This window comes from Vidua chalybeata, chromosome Z (genome assembly GCF_026979565.1).
Source record: "Vidua chalybeata isolate OUT-0048 chromosome Z, bVidCha1 merged haplotype, whole genome shotgun sequence".
NCBI classification, from domain to species: domain Eukaryota; kingdom Metazoa; phylum Chordata; class Aves; order Passeriformes; family Viduidae; genus Vidua; species Vidua chalybeata.
This window is the reverse complement of record NC_071570.1, coordinates 76,092,443-76,108,915: the sequence shown is the minus strand read 5'-3', so window position 1 is coordinate 76,108,915 and position 16,473 is coordinate 76,092,443. Positions and strand designations below refer to the sequence as shown.

The following is a 16,473-nucleotide window of genomic DNA, read 5'->3' as shown; positions in this document are numbered from 1 at the left end:
AGCTGTAGAGTGAATACCATCATTAAATTGAAAAAAAATTAAGAAAAAATTACACAAGAATATAACGTTTGTCTAGCTAGGGAAAAACACACTGTTTTCCTTAAAATGAAACCTAATTTCTTCCTTAAAATAACTGCAAAACCTACATCAGTTTACACAGTCTCTGTTCAATCACAAATTGAATGTCTGATTTTGTTAATTTTATGAAAAGATCAGAAGTTTTATATATGCCAACAGTGGTTGCTCAGTGATTTGTGAATTATTATTTCCAACACCTTCAGTCCTGGACCTTTAAAGAAAAACACAAGTGATTATATTTTATGCCTGTATGTGTTCATAGTTCTAGCAAATTTAAACAGGATTAATAACTCTCTCAGCTGCAGAACCTGTCAGGAACATGCAGTGGTATTGTCTTTTTTTCTTCTAGTGGCTAGAACTCCTTTTAATCAAGGAAACAATTTTTAGCATGACTGCATGTCACAGCGCGCCATCGGGGACATGCTAGGCGGCGAATGCAGGGGCGCAACCATCCCCCTGCGAGTTCTGCAATCCCAGGTATCGGCAGGTTCAGTGCAGGGACAGATAACAAAGACACGGGTCTTTGGTGTAAAGGCTGAACGGGTTTATTTAATAAAACCAAAAACCAAAGATTGGGGGGGGTGAACAGAAGTTTTTATCCAGTAACTCAGCAGGAGGGTTGCAGGAACATTAACCAATGAGGGTCAAGTGGGGGAGTGGTCTAAGGTGGGACTAAACTATTGTAAACCTATCAGGGGAAATAGGAGAGTGGGATAACACAAAGTAACAATTAGGGTGTCGAGTATAACAAAACAGACAGGGAACACTCTGGAAGGAGGGGTAGGGATAGGGAGGACTGACAATTTGGAATGGAGGGGGTTAGGGAAGACCTTGGGAAGATTGGCAGCTCAGGAGAGGAGGGGATTAAGGAGGAGAACAGGGGGCAGACATGAATTTTAAACAAAACACACTACCACAACTGTACTAATATTTGCATTTACACCAAAAATATTTTTCTGTTTGAACTCTACTGGAAAGCAACATCATCATGCTTTTTGTGGTTTGTGATACAATGCAGTGGGCTGATGACAAGAACATAGTTTGCCTGCCATTTCTGTCTGATGGCTGTAAGGAAGCTTGTCACAGTGTCTGCAAAAATGAAAAGCAACATATTGGGGTTTGTTCTTGTTCTGATCCCCTGCATTACATCTAAAGGTATCCTGTACTTGAACTGAGTGGTTGTTCAAGTACATATTTACGTAATGAACTGGACTAATAAAGCAATATAAATCTGGGAAAACAGTAACGCGTTTCAGGTTAGCAGTACTTTTGACTAAATGAAGTGGCAACAGCAAAAACTCCAGCACTACAAGAGGCAGAATGCAGTGTATAGGCTTTATAGGAAGTTCTACTGAACTCAGGTAAAAACCTAATTCTAAGAAGTGCTACAGATGATACAAGAAACCTCTGTAACTTACTGTAGAAGCCTGGGGTACTCTTGTAATTCCAAGATTCAGAGAGAATGGACCTATAACGTGTGAGTCAGATGGTGCCACTTCTGCCTCTTCTCCTGCAGATATTCCCTGGTTTTCTGTCTGTTTGTGCCTACCCCTCACAGAGAAAACTTGGGTAAACAAATATGCAGTCTTTGAGAGACTCTCCAGGATTTTGCTCCTCTCACATTTATGTACATTTCATGGATTTTGTTGAGATTTTAGAGTGGCACAGATGATGTATGGGGAACTGTACAGGATGTTGTCATGCTTTAATCCTCCCCAGACACCAACTAAGTACCCCACAGCTGCTTGCTCACACCCCCCATCACAAACCCAGTGGGGAGGAGAATCAGAAAGAAACAGTGGATTTTTTGAGTTAAGAACAATTTAGTAATCAAAACAAACTAAAATAAAATACCAGTAATACTACTTATAATAATTATAATAACAGTAAAAAAAGGAGAGCAAGTGAGAGAGGACTAAAACCCAAGAGAAACAAGTGATGCCAAATACAATTGTTGACCTCACACTATCTGATACCCAGCCTGTTCCCAAAGCAGTAATCATTGACTCCTGGACAACTTCCCCCTGTTTATAGACACAAGATAGAATGATCTATGGTGTAGAATGTCCCTTTGGCCAGTTTGCGTCAACTATCCTGGCCATGCTTTCTCACAGCTCCTTGTGCACCTTCTCACTGGCAGAGCATGGGACAGTGCAAAGTCCTTGATTTAGGGTAAGCACTACTGAGCACCTACCAAATATCAGTGTGTCGTTGACAACATTGTTCTCATATCGAATCCAAAACACAACACTGTGCCACCTACTGGGAAGAAAAGTAATTCTGCCCTAGCCAAAACTAGTACAGAGTTGCAGCTTGGACTTGTATGGAAATTTGTCTGATTTGTCTTTGATTTCCTGAAAGAGATGCTGCTGCATCCAGTATGGCAGTGATACAGTGCTCTTCAGGTCACCTGGGCAACTGCTGCAGGCAGGACTCACAGGCTGCTGCCATGGGGTTCAGGGGTGCTGAACTGCCCCAAACAGCATGGGCAGTCCTGATATGCAGTGCTCCACCTCATGCTGGAGCAGTGTGTTCAAGCAGTTGCAACCTCTGTTCCTAAGCTCCAGAAGGGATTTTGTAGCCCAGCATCAGTTTCCTGATCATGTTGGCTTGCATGGTGCTGCTCTGTCCTTAGGATGACCTTTCAGCCAGCTACACTGCCCTCCCACAGCTCCTTTCAGGGTCTGATGAGAGGGCTCCTCTCCTCATCAGACAGATGATGAAAGGGTGCACTTTCAGCATCACAGCCCATCATGCTCATGGAGACAGAGGGACCATACTTCAGTGTGGCCTGATGCAAAATGCAGAACAGTAACGGGAAGACCTGGCTTTAGTGGTCTGGGTGTTTATAATTAAAACCTCAGTCATACACACTAGTTACCACTTTTCTTTTACCAATGGTGTTTCTCTGCTCTAATTAAGTTTGAAGACAACTAAGGCAACACAGTTTTGCTGTACATAGGTGGCAATACCTGTAGACTTATGGATAATTTTCAGGAACAGGTGTGCTTTTTACCTTCTGCATTAATTGGTCAATAGCTTGTGTCAGATACCCTTTCATCAGTTTCTTAATTTTTATTTCTGCATTGTCAAAATCTTTCCCAAACTGGGGGGAGGGGAGGTGGGGCAGAAGACTCATCACAGCTGCCCAAGAAACACTTCATCTATGACTCAAGATTTGCTTTTGTGGGTTTCTGTCATTTTGCAGATTAAGAGCATTAGTTCCTTAATCCATCAGAAATGCTCAGCAAGACACACTTTGTTCTGTCCTCTGTCTTGAGCAGGCAGTGCCTTTGCTTATGACAGGTAAATTTAGACCAAATTCTGCTGTGTTTTATTAATTTATTATGGGAGAAATGGGTATCCATGCTGCTGATCTCCATGGTTGAAGACCTAGTGCTGTCTGGGAGGACCATGGTTGGAGGACCAGATGCTGTTAATTAACAGCATCTGCCTGTGTTCTGCCTAAGTCTTGCATTTTGTGTAGAAGGACATTCATTAGTTGTACTCAAGCAACTGATTTTTGATTAGTTATATTGTATGGTACATATAAAGGGCAAGTAATTTCTTACTCTCTACCTGGATTTGAGGATTGTGTTACAAAACTTCAATTTTTTTTCTGTGGTGTTCAGTGGTAAAAAGGGAGAAATGAAAACATCATGTATTTTTCCATTAATTGCAAATACATAAAGTAAGATACATTTATATGTCGTGAAGTGGTTAAACTTCAGTGGGAGAAAAAAGGTAATTAGAAGAAGGTAATTTTAAAAGAGTGATTTAGTCATAGTATCATACTGCTATAGAGCAGCATACTGTCATAATTCAGGTGTTACATTGAGAGGGACCAATCTGATTTTTATTTATTCCTCAATATATGTTATACATGAGGTGAAGGATTCCGATAGGGGCTGTACATATACTGGCAGCCCTGTCTCCAGTGGGACTTCATCTGCCAGCCAGCCAGGGGAGAGAAAGCTTCCACGATCGGGCTGTGAGCAACTCCCCACTGGCCAGCAGAGCAGAGTCCCGGATGCCTGGGAAAAATGCCCAGGAAATCGGGCTGTGGGAGGAGCTTTAGCAGATAAGAGCAGTTAACTGTGACTCAGTCGGGGCCATTTGCCTTTGGGTTTCTTGGAGGGATTAGAGGTTCACTCGGAGGGTCAGCTTGGCCGTCCTCCTCCCCTCGCCTTTTCCTTCCTGTGGTCCTGCTTCCCTGTCCTGACCTGTTCTGCCCCACTTCACTGCTTCCGTGAGGCAGCTCATCACTGCAACCACGTGGTGCTCTGCTGCTTCCCTGATGAAGCAGGTACTGCCTACACCCAGCCATGATCGCCACTGCCGCTGTGTTTCTCATATTGCGGCTGCAGTCACCGCTGCCTACAGCGACTGCGTCCCGACCCCGAGAACCCACAGCTGTGCATCCATAGCCACAGCAGCCTGCTCTTTGCTGATGGCAGAGACATGCAACCTGCTGCTGCTTGAAAATTGTGCCCAGGTACTCAAAAAAGCCTTATGCACCTGCAGCGGCTTGCAGCACACCCACTCTGCCTGCTGTTCTGATGCTGACAGAGCACCTGGGATTCTTGTGGTAACGTTGTCCCTCTTTTGTTTCTCTCTCTGTCTCTCTTTTCTCTCTCTGCTCTCTTTTCTATCCCCTTTGGTAAGAACACTTACTCTTTTTTTATCAATAAGCAATTCTCAGATATAATATTACTGATTTTGCACTTTATTTTCATCCAAGAAATCTATTAAAAATAGATCCCTGGCTCCCTGTTTTTACAGTGGGAGAAGACATACATGATGCTAAAGCTACAGACTTTTACATCACTCAGAGAGTTTTTTGTATTTAATACACCAGGTATAAGCTGTTAGAAAAACAGGCACTGAGAAAAGGAGACTATTCCCTTTTTTTTTTTCCTTTCCTTTTCTTTATAGAGCAACTGAAGTATGCAATTCTGTGGCATTTGGAGTCCCTGGGATATTTTCAGGCAGGCAAAGAAGTCCATTCAGTGGGGTCAGGTTCTTGGGCTCGAAATGGGATGAAGAATTCCTCCAAAGTATGCAAACAGTGCAGAAAGCGGGGAGTGAGGGGAGATACGTTGTTGCTAATTGCATTGCTCTTGAAGAGCAGACTGGCAGGCTGCATGCTTGCTGCCATGGGCAAGTACCCCATACATTTTCAAGTCCACTCAACTTCAAATTCTGAATTCACCTCTTGTCACCATAGAGGTTGCTGGTGGTCAGGAGTGGGATGGAGTCTACATACAAGCAAAGGAGATGCATGGATGGAATGTCCTCAGATACCTGTGAAAGCAGGACAGGGTTGTTTTCTAGGTGCTAACTGTGAAGTTAGCACCTAGTCTGATACAATGTATGTCTGTACCAGTGTGGGATATGCACACAATGCAAGTTAGTAGATAACATTGGTGTCACCTGTCAAAGAGAAGATCAAACCTTTGGTATACTTCTCAAGATTTCTGAAGATCCAGTTAGCACTCTCTCAGTGTCCACATGAGTGTTCAGTCTGAGTCAAGTTCTTAAGGCATTTTGCCTTAAGAACACCTCTGTAAGGTGTTCTGCCCCTCCACTGGCTGAGCCTACAGGCATCAACTAAACACCCCAGCTGAGGTAAGGAGAAAAATCCCAAAATGAAGTGGCTTTCCAGAAGGGCCTTGACAGGACTCATTACAGATATTAGCATTTGAACATCTTTGCAAATCTAATCCAAACTGCTCAGCTGCTGAAAATAAATTTTGCAGTATTTTAAAATTTCATCTTTGTCTTACTTTGAAAGACAGGTGTCTGTTAAGGAAGGCAGGAGCCTCCCTTGGAAAGGAAAATATGCCCCCCTTCCCTTTGAATTATTATAATTTTGAAATTAAGGGGCTTTCAGGCAAAGATATGAAAAAAGGAATAACAGTTCTTTACGTATAACAAGGCAAACAAACAACAGTGGCAGCAACAACAAACAAAAACAGAAATCAAGTGGCAGCCTTCTTAACTGCAGGTGCTTCCCTTCTGGTGTACTTACGGTCACAGCCGGCAGGGGCGCTGGTGGCTCCCAGCCGGGCAGGACGGGTGCGATGATTCCCCGTGGCTGCAGGGGGCGCTGTGGAAGGAGTTTCAGCTGTCTCTCTCCACGTAGTACTGTTGGACGCAGCTGGCAGAAAGGGATGGAGAAGGAGCTTCCTTTATGAACTCACAGAGGGAGCTGATCCTGATGTCCCATCTGAATAGCAAAAGGACCTGTAGTAGGAACCTCAGAGTTGCAAGATGGGAAGGCAGGGATGAGCATAGCCCCGAAGCGGTAGGTGAGATCTGTCATACACTCCACAGCTGTATCTGGAACCCTCCCAGCAGGCAGGAGTTGCCTGGCTACAGTGTAGCAAAAAACCCAGAGCAGGGGCAGAGGAACAGCAAGGGGACTGGGCAGCAGCAGCCTGGCTCCAGAACACTGAGGGGAGACACACCCTGTAAGGGGAAAGGGGCTCGGGGGACCTGGGGGTTTCCCCTGAGACACCTGTGAAGATGGTGAAAGGGTTCTGTGCTTGTTGAGGCAGGGTATTAATAAGGGTCCAGTACAACGACCCCACTTTAAAAGCAGAGCTCCACTCACGGTAGGAGACAGAACCCTGCAGTGAATTCTTCCCACAGCTACTGCAGCCTACCCCTCTGAAGCCGAAAGAGAGCGCGAGCTAGCAGCTGCCTCAGCTCCTTTTTTCCCAGTCCAGTTCTCGAGGTATCTCTGCCCCTCTGAGAGAAACCCTCAGATAAGAGAAATGCAGCCAGATGCCCTCCTCGCCTAAGCTTGGCAATTTCTTTTGTCTCTCTTAAATACCCTGTCCTTATTGTAGCACCAAAATGGGGGGAAATTCCTATGAGAAAAAAAAAAAAAAAAAAAAAAAAAAAGGAGAAACTGTTACCTCCAAAAATCTTATATGCTGTTCTAGAAAACTGGGGTGGGAACCTTAAAAAGGTGTGGCTTCAGTGCTGTGTAAAGAGACAAATGTATAAGCAAACTTTGGTGGAAGCCCAGGGAGGGAAATGAGTAGTAGTTCAATGAGTTGTAGTTCAATGAGGTTGAACTACAAATCTGCTTTGTAGAAATGTTTTTTCAAGATTTTATTCTTAAACGGGAGGTAAAACAAGGTGATTCTAGCATGTCAAAACCAGGCAGATCCTGAGAGTCCAGAGGCTAGCTTTAAAACGTCATTTTATGGGAAGAAGTTGGCTTCATATGCAAAGTCATCAGCACACTAAATTGTTAAATCAGCTGTCTGAAATCAGAGCTTCAGAGACTAAAATAGACACTTATTATGGACAAAATAGCCCCTTTCTATGTTCAAATGTGATGTGGAAATACTGTCACTTGCCTTGGAGACATGAAAGGCATTCAGCCAGGTCACATTTTTTTGCCTGCCAGAAGACATGGCTATAAGCACAAGAACAGTAAAGAACATAGTGCCCAAAAACCTTCCTTACATTAAGTCAAAGGGCAGGCACTGGTGCCCAGAATCTTCTGGAACAAATAACATTGTCTTGGACCTCTAAAGGATCCAAAAATGAAAGCAAGCAAAGAGGTGACCAGATGTATCTACTGAGTCCCAACCATCACTACATATGAGACATCCACTGAAGCAGGAGATCCTCTTCGATGACAACCGATGAGAGCAGTGACAGCTCTCAGGGGATCCACAGGAGATGGCAGATGTGCAAGAACTGACAACCACCTTGGAAGGGACTTGACAAGAGTAGAGCATTCTGTACCTCAACAAAGTCTACTTTTCTCTGTAGAACACCCATTTTGTTCCTTTGTTATTGACTGGATTGTTAATTCAAAAAAGGAAAAGCATGAACTACCCAGCAGCAGCAGGCAGCTCTTAATTTCTCACCATTTCTTAGCAAATGACAGAGGGACAGGAAGAGTGACTGCAAACCTGTCCTGGAAAGGCCTTTTATATGCAAAATTCTGGGACTGCTATAGCTGCTGTAACTTGGTGCAGAGATTGAATGTAAGGATTATTCAGCAACTAAGTTTCATCTCAGAGCCCTTCCATAGGTCTCACACAGAGGTATTTTGGAAGCTGGATATATCATTAGACATAGAAGAACAGAGAAAATCAAGAATAGGAGTAGAATATCTTTTTAGCTTTATATTGCAGATGATATCTCATAACTATCACTTCTAGAAAGAAAAGGAGAAATACTTATCTGGGGCCTATCACAAAATCAACATCTTTCAAGCTCAAGCAGAGATCAGGAAAAATAATCTCCATCACTAATCTGAATCCAGTTGTACGTTGATGCACTTCATTGCAGCATTTTTCAGGAGGGGTGAGAGAGACCAATCTGATTTTTATTTATGCCTCAACATATGTTATATTCTTACAGAGGCTATAAATGGGCTTGCAGCCCTGTCCCCAGTGTTATGAATGGGGTCCCATATGTCCAATTTCATAAATCACGAGATTGAAATTTAGCAGCAATTTTTAATTGTGGTATAGAATAATAATACTACAATCAAATATAATGAAGTGGTTACAAAGAGTTATTTGGCAATGGTTCGGATAAAGCATAAGCGAAACTGATCAGGGTACAGGGAGGGCTTCTCACCCTGCCACCCATACAAAGAACAAAAGCATCCAAGCACAACTTTTATACTGTATGCTAATACATATTCATCATTAGTTCCTCCTATTTTTGATTCTTGGACTCTACGTCACTCTACTGCATGGCACATGCTCCCATTGTTGCTATGGGGGTCCTCTTGTCTCTTCGGGGGTCTTCTTGGAGGAAGGCCGAAAGTCTTCCTCATGTGTCCTCTGGATAACCTGGCAAGTGATGCATCCATATTAAGCTTGGCATAATACAAGTAAGCACTATGTTCCAAGTAAACTTTATTTCATACATAAGACCAGTATTTTAGACTCCCTGTCTGGAATGGTCCCAATTTATTAATACTCAAGGTCAATTAACCTCAGTTGATGCCAACTCTGGTTTGGGAGTCAGTTCCTAATTTCCTCCATTCTCAAGGCTGAATCCAACTCCTGCATCCTGCTTCTTTCCACATGTATTCTTGAAGAAACTCATCTGCTTTATAGCACTCATCACGTATACTGTTTCAATTATTTTCTCAAATTATTGATGTAAGTACAACTTATTCACCATGAATCACATCCATTTATCACACGAGGGAGGCTTCTCCTAGCAGCTATCAGGGCAGAGAAGACCTCCATGATCAGACTGCGAATTGCCACCCTCACCCCGCCCCGTCCCCAGTTCTCCACTTGCCCACTTGCTGGTGGGGTTAGTGCCCGGATGACCGCAAAGAATGCCGGGGAAATCAAGCTGTGGCAGGAACTTTAGGACATAAAAGTAGCTAATGCACTTTTATGTTGTACTAACCCTTTTGCTTTGGGTTGCTAGGAGGGAGCAAGGTCTCACTTGTAGGATCCGCTCGGTCCGCCTCCCCCTTTGCTTTTTTCTTTACTATGGTCTTGCTTCCCTGCTTTACCGTTCCCACAAACCAGCTTGTCATCGCAACGACCTCGTGCTCCACTGCCTCCCCAACGGAGCGGTCGCTGCTGCAGCCAGCCGCCCCCGTTGTGCTTCCCGGGCACAGCCGCCTGTCGCCGCCACCAGCCTACACCCGGCCGAGCCCGCAGCTGCCTGCCGCAGCCGTCGTCTGCAGCACGAACCCGCTTGCATCCAGCCACGACCACCACCGTTGCTGTGTTTCTGCGCTGCCCGCGTGCACCAACTTGCTGAAGCATTAGCCTGTAGCGACCTGCCTGCCGCTGCCGTCTGGTCGTGCCCTCAGCCACCAGCCGCCGACCCTGGAAGCCTGCAGCTGCTCCAGGATTACGCCCATGGGCAAGACAGCCTGCTCCCCGCCGACGGAAGGAACACGCAGCCTGCTACTGTTTGGAAATCGCGCCCAGCCCGCCGCGGGAGCTGTGCAAATACACTGCAGTTCGCAGCACGCACGCTCCGCCTGCTAAGCTGATGCTGACAAAGAGCTGGGGTTTTTGTGGTAACGCTGTCCCTGTCTTCTGTTTCTTTCTCTATCTCTCTTTTCCCCTCTTTGCTCCTTTTCCTATCTGCCTTTAGTAGAAAGACTTATCCTTTTTTATCAATAAACGTTTCTCAAATATAATATTGCTGCACTTGCACTTTATTTTTGTCTGAGAAATCTATCAAAAAGAATCCTTCCCAACTCCCCCTTTTATAGCTGAATAGGATGAAGGGACAAAGCCAGTGTTATAGTCATTACTTAAAAAAGTGAAACATCAGCAACAACTTGTGGTTTCCATTTAATACTTGTGCAAAAGACATCTTCTGAATCACTGTAATGATTTCACTCCAGATTTCAGTGTGCAGCTGTAATAGAGATTTAAAAGTAATTGGCTGGGAGAAGGAAGATTCTGCCCTGAAGAGTGCAGGTAGGTGCACTGGATGGTTGTTGTAGATCTCCCCTCCCCTCCCCTCCCCTCCCCTCCCTTCCCCTCCCCTCCCCTCCAGCTGCAGGCGGGTGGAGCTGAGCACCCAGAGGGTGCCCTGGATGTTAATGGTTTCTGGATTCAGGATGCAGGGAGGGAATGGGGTAGTGGCAGAGAGGGGAGGATCTCACATATAATCTCCAGTCCTGGCATCTCCATGCGGAAGTGTCCCACTATGCCCATATGCTGATCTGGCAGAGAGGTCCTGATCTGGATATTTTGTGAGGAGCTGTAGACCCAGCTGAAGGTCAGAGTATGCTGAGGTTTCCAGGAGACTTTGAAGATGTGTATCCTTGTCCATGATATGAATTCACTGACAGCAGGTGAGAGGAAAATGTGCAAGTGAGCATGCACACAGAAGAGAATTCTTTTGGATATAAGAATTTCATTGCCATCAAGATTGGCAGTTCAGCACTAACAGGTGGAGATAGAAAACCCCCAACACATCGAAGTGGCAAGATAGCCCCATACCAAGTCAGAGGCCCAGGGTATGGACCCCTTCATGTTCCCCTGTGGTGTTGAGCCCTTGTGGGGCACCCCTGGATCTGCAGCGATCAAGGGAGGACTCCTGCACGGTAATCTTCCTTCTTGACTGTAAGGGGCAGAGGCAGTTATCAGCCTCAGATACCCCTGGGTCTCCCCACAAGGCAGCTATATGGATATATGCATTGTGGGCATTGTGAGCCTCTACATTTCCTCCATCTGTTTTAGCTACAGCAAGGCTTCCTCCCAGATGGCGCTAATTTTACAGCAGCTGAAGATGTGTCCTGAGGCTCTCACCTTAGTCATGTATCCTTTTAACTTCTAATTTCTTGGATTTGTCACACACCCTGTAGATTAAAACATAGTATTCTATCTCTGAATCATTAACTTTTGTTGCTTTCTTATGCCCGCTTGAATCTTTTTCTGCTCCAGACAGCTCTGAATATAAATAGTTCAATAACACATGTCCACTTTATTTAAAGACTATCATTTATATGACTGTGCAGTATGTTAACAGTGATGCCATAAAGAGGCTAAAATAATTAACCACTTTGCTGCAGTTAATGGATTCAAGGGCACAGGAACACATACATAAGCTCATGCTACAGGTTTCAAGAATGAGGCTAGGAAATGGGAAAAAGCAAAGACTTAAGTAGATATTTGGCATGAAAGCTTTGGTCAGACAGTATGCAAATACCTGCTGAGCGCCAAGGATTGCAAATCCTTGTGTGGGTGTGTCTCCTAGACCTGTAAGGCCCAGCAAACAGTAGCTGGTGCAGAGGGATGCCCAGCAGAGCCCAGACTCATGCAGAGGGGAGCAGAATGACAGCAACAAAACTAACGGAATTCCTCCAGAAAGAGCACAGGCAGCATGCTATCTCTGCTACTGCTTGTTAAACACCCAAACGACAGGAAAGACACTGCTACCTCATGTGACAGTAGAAACCTTGTCTGTGTCATTCCTTGTATGCTGTGCTGCCTGCTCTTAGGGACTTAAGAGACTGTCTAGTTCCACCCCCTGCTGTGCACAGGGACAATTCCTGCTAGACCAGGTTGCTCCAACCTTGTCCAACTTCGTCTTCAAGACTTCTAGGGGTGAGGCAGCCACATCTTCTGTGCACAACCCATGCCAGTCTATCACCACCCTCACAAGGAAGAATTTCTTCCTAATATACCATCTAGTCCTGCCCTCTGCCTATATGAAGCTGTTCCCCATTGTCCTGTCCCTTCATGCCCTTCTCCAAAGTCTCTCTCCAGCTCATCAACCATGGGGGCAACCTCTGAGCTGACTTGCATGCCACAGGTTTAAATGGTGCAGCTGGTCTCAGTGGCTCGTAAGAGGTGTGTGTGAGTCTTTTACAGTTGCTCCTGGGTTGTCCTCCCTGTCATTAATCAAAGTCTTGAGCTGACTGTTCTGTGCTTCAATGAAATGTTTGTTCCATAGACTGCTGACTGAAATGCTCTGACAGATGCTGAGATTGGATGGCCAGAGACTTCAGCTGCAATGGGAAGTGCAGCCAACAATGCATCTGCTCACTGTGCATGGCCATGAACATCGATACTGAAGTCTGCTGTAAAGTGATGTTAAACATCATGACATCTACAACCCACGACATTTGCTGACCACATCCTTTCCCAGCCACCACCTGGAACAACTGCTGGTGGCATCAACGGGGTGCTTGCCTCCATTTGCCCATGGCTCTGCATGGACTGCTTGTGGGGTTTCCCTTATAAAAGCATAATGGGAAAGAAACTGACAGCCCAAGTAAAGTATTACAGTAAGTCCAAGGGTTCACATTCCCTAAACTGTGGCATTCCAGCTTAGGAGAAGAAACTGCACAGATTTAAAGTGAAATCTGTATCAAAAAGCTGAGCTGAACCAAATGAAAACTAAAACTCCCCTTAACAAAAGTACACACTTGCCCAAGATGTGCTTGCTTCCCTAAAAATACTAGTGGGGGAGAAGAAGAAGGGTGTTTGGGACTACAATTATATTTTTGGTATGTTGAGATTGATGTGGAGAGTACTTAAGGGTTATTTTGGTGTGGGAAGCTGGAGTTCCTCAGGTTTTGCCCCTGTTTCATTGAAGCTAACCCCAGGTTTAAAGCAAAGCCACTGGCACATCCAGACAAGTCACTAACCCTGACTTTGTGAATTATACCACTGATAACTAGCAGCTAATTCTGCAGATTTAAATGTTTCTCACAGAATACATTGCTGTTATTCCTAGGTACCTAACTTTCTCTTTCATCAGCTTGGGGATGAACTGTTTTTTTGACTCTGTGAAGTTAGATCTCTGAGTGTCACATCTCCCCTCACTTGCCAGATTTTGTCCACCTTGTGCAAGACACCGCATGCAAGCTTTCTGAGCTGCAGGAAAACCTTGCAAAATGCCTCGGGCTAGGAGATAACAAAAACAGGAATTCCTGTGGAACATAGCTCTATGACCCTGGAAGAAATTTTATCCTAAAGCAAAGGAATAGGTGTAAGGAAGGTAGGAGAGGATGCCATACCCAGACATAACAAAGGATATAACAAAGGAGCAGATGGCCAGAAACATTTCTACTTACCTGTTATGTGCATTGTCAGTGTTTGATTGTCTTATGTAGGATGAACTTTTTTTTTTTCTTTTTTTTTTTCTTTAAAAGAATCTTTTCTGTCTCTTTTTCCAGTCCCCTCAACACTGAAACAATGAGAGTGCTATAACAGATTACAGGCAGGTCAGGGAGGCCAAATTACTTGCCAAAATAGTCTCTCTGAAGGGTCTTATTGGTATTATGTGATAAGGTATGTGATAAGTCAAAGTTAGTGTTGCATAACATTCTTCCAGTATTTGTTGTAGTTATTGTTGCAGTACATGGAGTGATTCACTTTCTGCAAAGCTGCTGCTGGTTTCTGCTGAAACTTTCCAAATGCATGTGTTGGCTCATTGTTCACTAACTCCTGCTTCTTGTTCCTTCCTTTTTAACCAAGACATGCTCACTTTTCCTTGATGATATTTCTCTGAATTAAATTCCTCTGAATAAATATAAAATAACATTTTATTTAGAGGAATAAAAAGCTAATAGAAAAGTCATTCTGAAAGCCTAATGACTATTAGCCTAAAAGGCTAATAGCCTAATAGCTAATAGGCTAATAGCTATTAGCCTAAAAGGCTAATAGAAAAGTCATTTTGAAAGTCCTAAAAAGGGTGAGATATTTGATTTATAGGGACCCAAAAGACATAAAAGTCTAGAGCCTATGGAACCCTTGTCTGGAGATCTTGATGGAAAGCAAATGCTTGGGACTAGGCCAAGAGGAAGGGGTAAAGTGTGCTGCTGGGCCAGTTCCCCCGAGCCAACAAGCCAAGACTTATATAATAAGTTGTTGGACAATACCCTTGTGCATTTGAGAGGACTGCACTATGGGCCTGTGATCTGATTTATCTGGGGCAAAGGTTGAGCCAACATGCGGCAACAGCTCCTTTAGTCTAGTTCTGTAAGGTCAGAAACAGGCATGAAGGTTTTCTGCTGGCACTGATGGTCTAGCAATGGTCCAACCAGTGAGGAGGAGGCAAACATTGTTATATATTCATTACCAGCAGTAAAAAACAATTGTCATGTCCTGCTTCTTCTTTCTAAAGAAGTTGTAGTTGCAGCGGTTTTTGACTTCTTTCTTCAAAGGACAGCCTTCTGGTAGCTTTGCTGTTGGTGAGACTGCTCTGTTCACCCAGTGTAGTGCCTCAGCCACATATGTTGTATCAGCTATGGAATGCAGAATCATAGAAACAACTAGCAGGCTAACCAGACAATTACTACAGTTGTTAATTTTTAAAGGAAAAAATTGTGAGGAAGTATTTCTGATACGTAGTGATAATCATTCTTCTAGTTTGAGTATCAACAACGGCAAGGGTACATGCAGGTGCAGTCAGGCACATTGAGAGGAGTGCCTGATTTGTCTTAGATATTGTGACATCATAAACCTTCCTTTCTTCCCTGTTTCTCCATATCTCGCTCCTCAACTACTCCAGCAATGTACTCCCTCCCTTGTACATGTGCAAAAGGCACCAGCCATGCTGTGCAACTGGGGGTGCTGCCCAGTGTCCATGTTTACCATTCATATGTTCCTGCTCTACTGGTACACTTCCTGTACCCCCAGGGAATAGGATTCAGATTAAAGGAAAATGGTAGTTGGCCAAAGTGAACAATTATATGTAACAAAGGAGAATAATGACTACATATCCTTCATTGAGGTTAATTATTATGAGTTCTGGACAACTGTTCAGGCATAGAATTAAAAACCTTAATTATATTGTGACCTTGTAGCTCTGATTGCCCACAAATGAATATATTTACTGTAACTCCTGCTGATGGGAGGAAATTGATGGCATTCCAAGTAAGGTGGGATAGGAGAACTGGGGGGAAAAAACCAAGAGGCAGCCATGGTGATGGCTGTATAGGTGGGTGACAACTGTATTCCAACTGTATAAATTAAAAATACTTCCAGTGAGACAAATACAAGTGTGATGATTTTTGTGCTTTTCTTCTCCTTCCTTCCTTCCTTCCTTCCTTCCTTCCTTCCTTCCTTCCTTCCTTCCTTCCTTCCTTCCTTCCTTCCTTCCTTCCTTCCTTCCTTCCTTCCTTCCTTCCTTCCTTCCTTCCTTCCTTCCTTCCTTCCTTCCTTCCTTCCTTCCTTCCTTCCTTCCTTCCTTCCTTCCTTCCTTCCTTCCTTCCTTCCTTCCTTCCTTCCTTCCTTCCTTCCTTCCTTCCTTCCTTCCTTCCTTCCTTCCTTCCTTCCTTCCTTCCTTCCTTCCTTCCTTCCTTCCTTCCTTCCTTCCTTCCTTCCTTCCTTCCTTCCTTCCTTCCTTCCTTCCTTCCTTCCTTCCTTCCTTCCTTCCTTCCTTCCTTCCTTCCTTCCTTCCTTCCTTCCTTCCTTCCTTCCTTCCTTCCTTCCTTCCTTCCTTCCTTCCTTCCTTCCTTCCTTCCTTCCTTCCTTCCTTCCTTCCTTCCTTCCTTCCTTCCTTCCTTCCTTCCTTCCTTCCTTCCTTCCTTCCTTCCTTCCTTCCTTCCTTCCTTCCTTCCTTCCTTCCTTCCTTCCTTCCTTCCTTCCTTCCTTCCTTCCTTCCTTCCTTCCTTCCTTCCTTCCTTCCTTCCTTCCTTCCTTCCTTCCTTCCTTCCTTCCTTCCTTCCTTCCTTCCTTCCTTCCTTCCTTCCTTCCTTCCTTCCTTCCTTCCTTCCTTCCTTCCTTCCTTCCTTCCTTCCTTCCTTCCTTCCTTCCTTCCTTCCTTCCTTCCTTCCTTCCTTCCTTCCTTCCTTCCTTCCTTCCTTCCTTCCTTCCTTCCTTCCTTCCTTCCTTCCTTCCTTCCTTCCTTCCTTCCTTCCTTCCTTCCTTCCTTCCTTCCTTCCTTCCTTCCTTCCTTCCTTCCTTCCTTCCT

At 44.5% G+C, this 16,473-nt stretch overlaps 1 long non-coding RNA gene across 1 annotated transcript; it reads right to left on the bottom strand.

The window, feature by feature from the left end:
- Positions 1-10,383: 10,383 nt before the first annotated feature.
- On the bottom strand, positions 10,384-11,502 carry LOC128782003 (uncharacterized). Its single transcript, XR_008428611.1, has 3 exons — positions 11,358-11,502; positions 10,709-10,890; positions 10,384-10,458 (listed from the first exon to the last, which is right to left on the bottom strand). It is a non-coding gene; the product is annotated as an uncharacterized LOC128782003 (long non-coding RNA).
- Between the last annotated feature and the right edge of the window lie 4,971 nt (positions 11,503-16,473).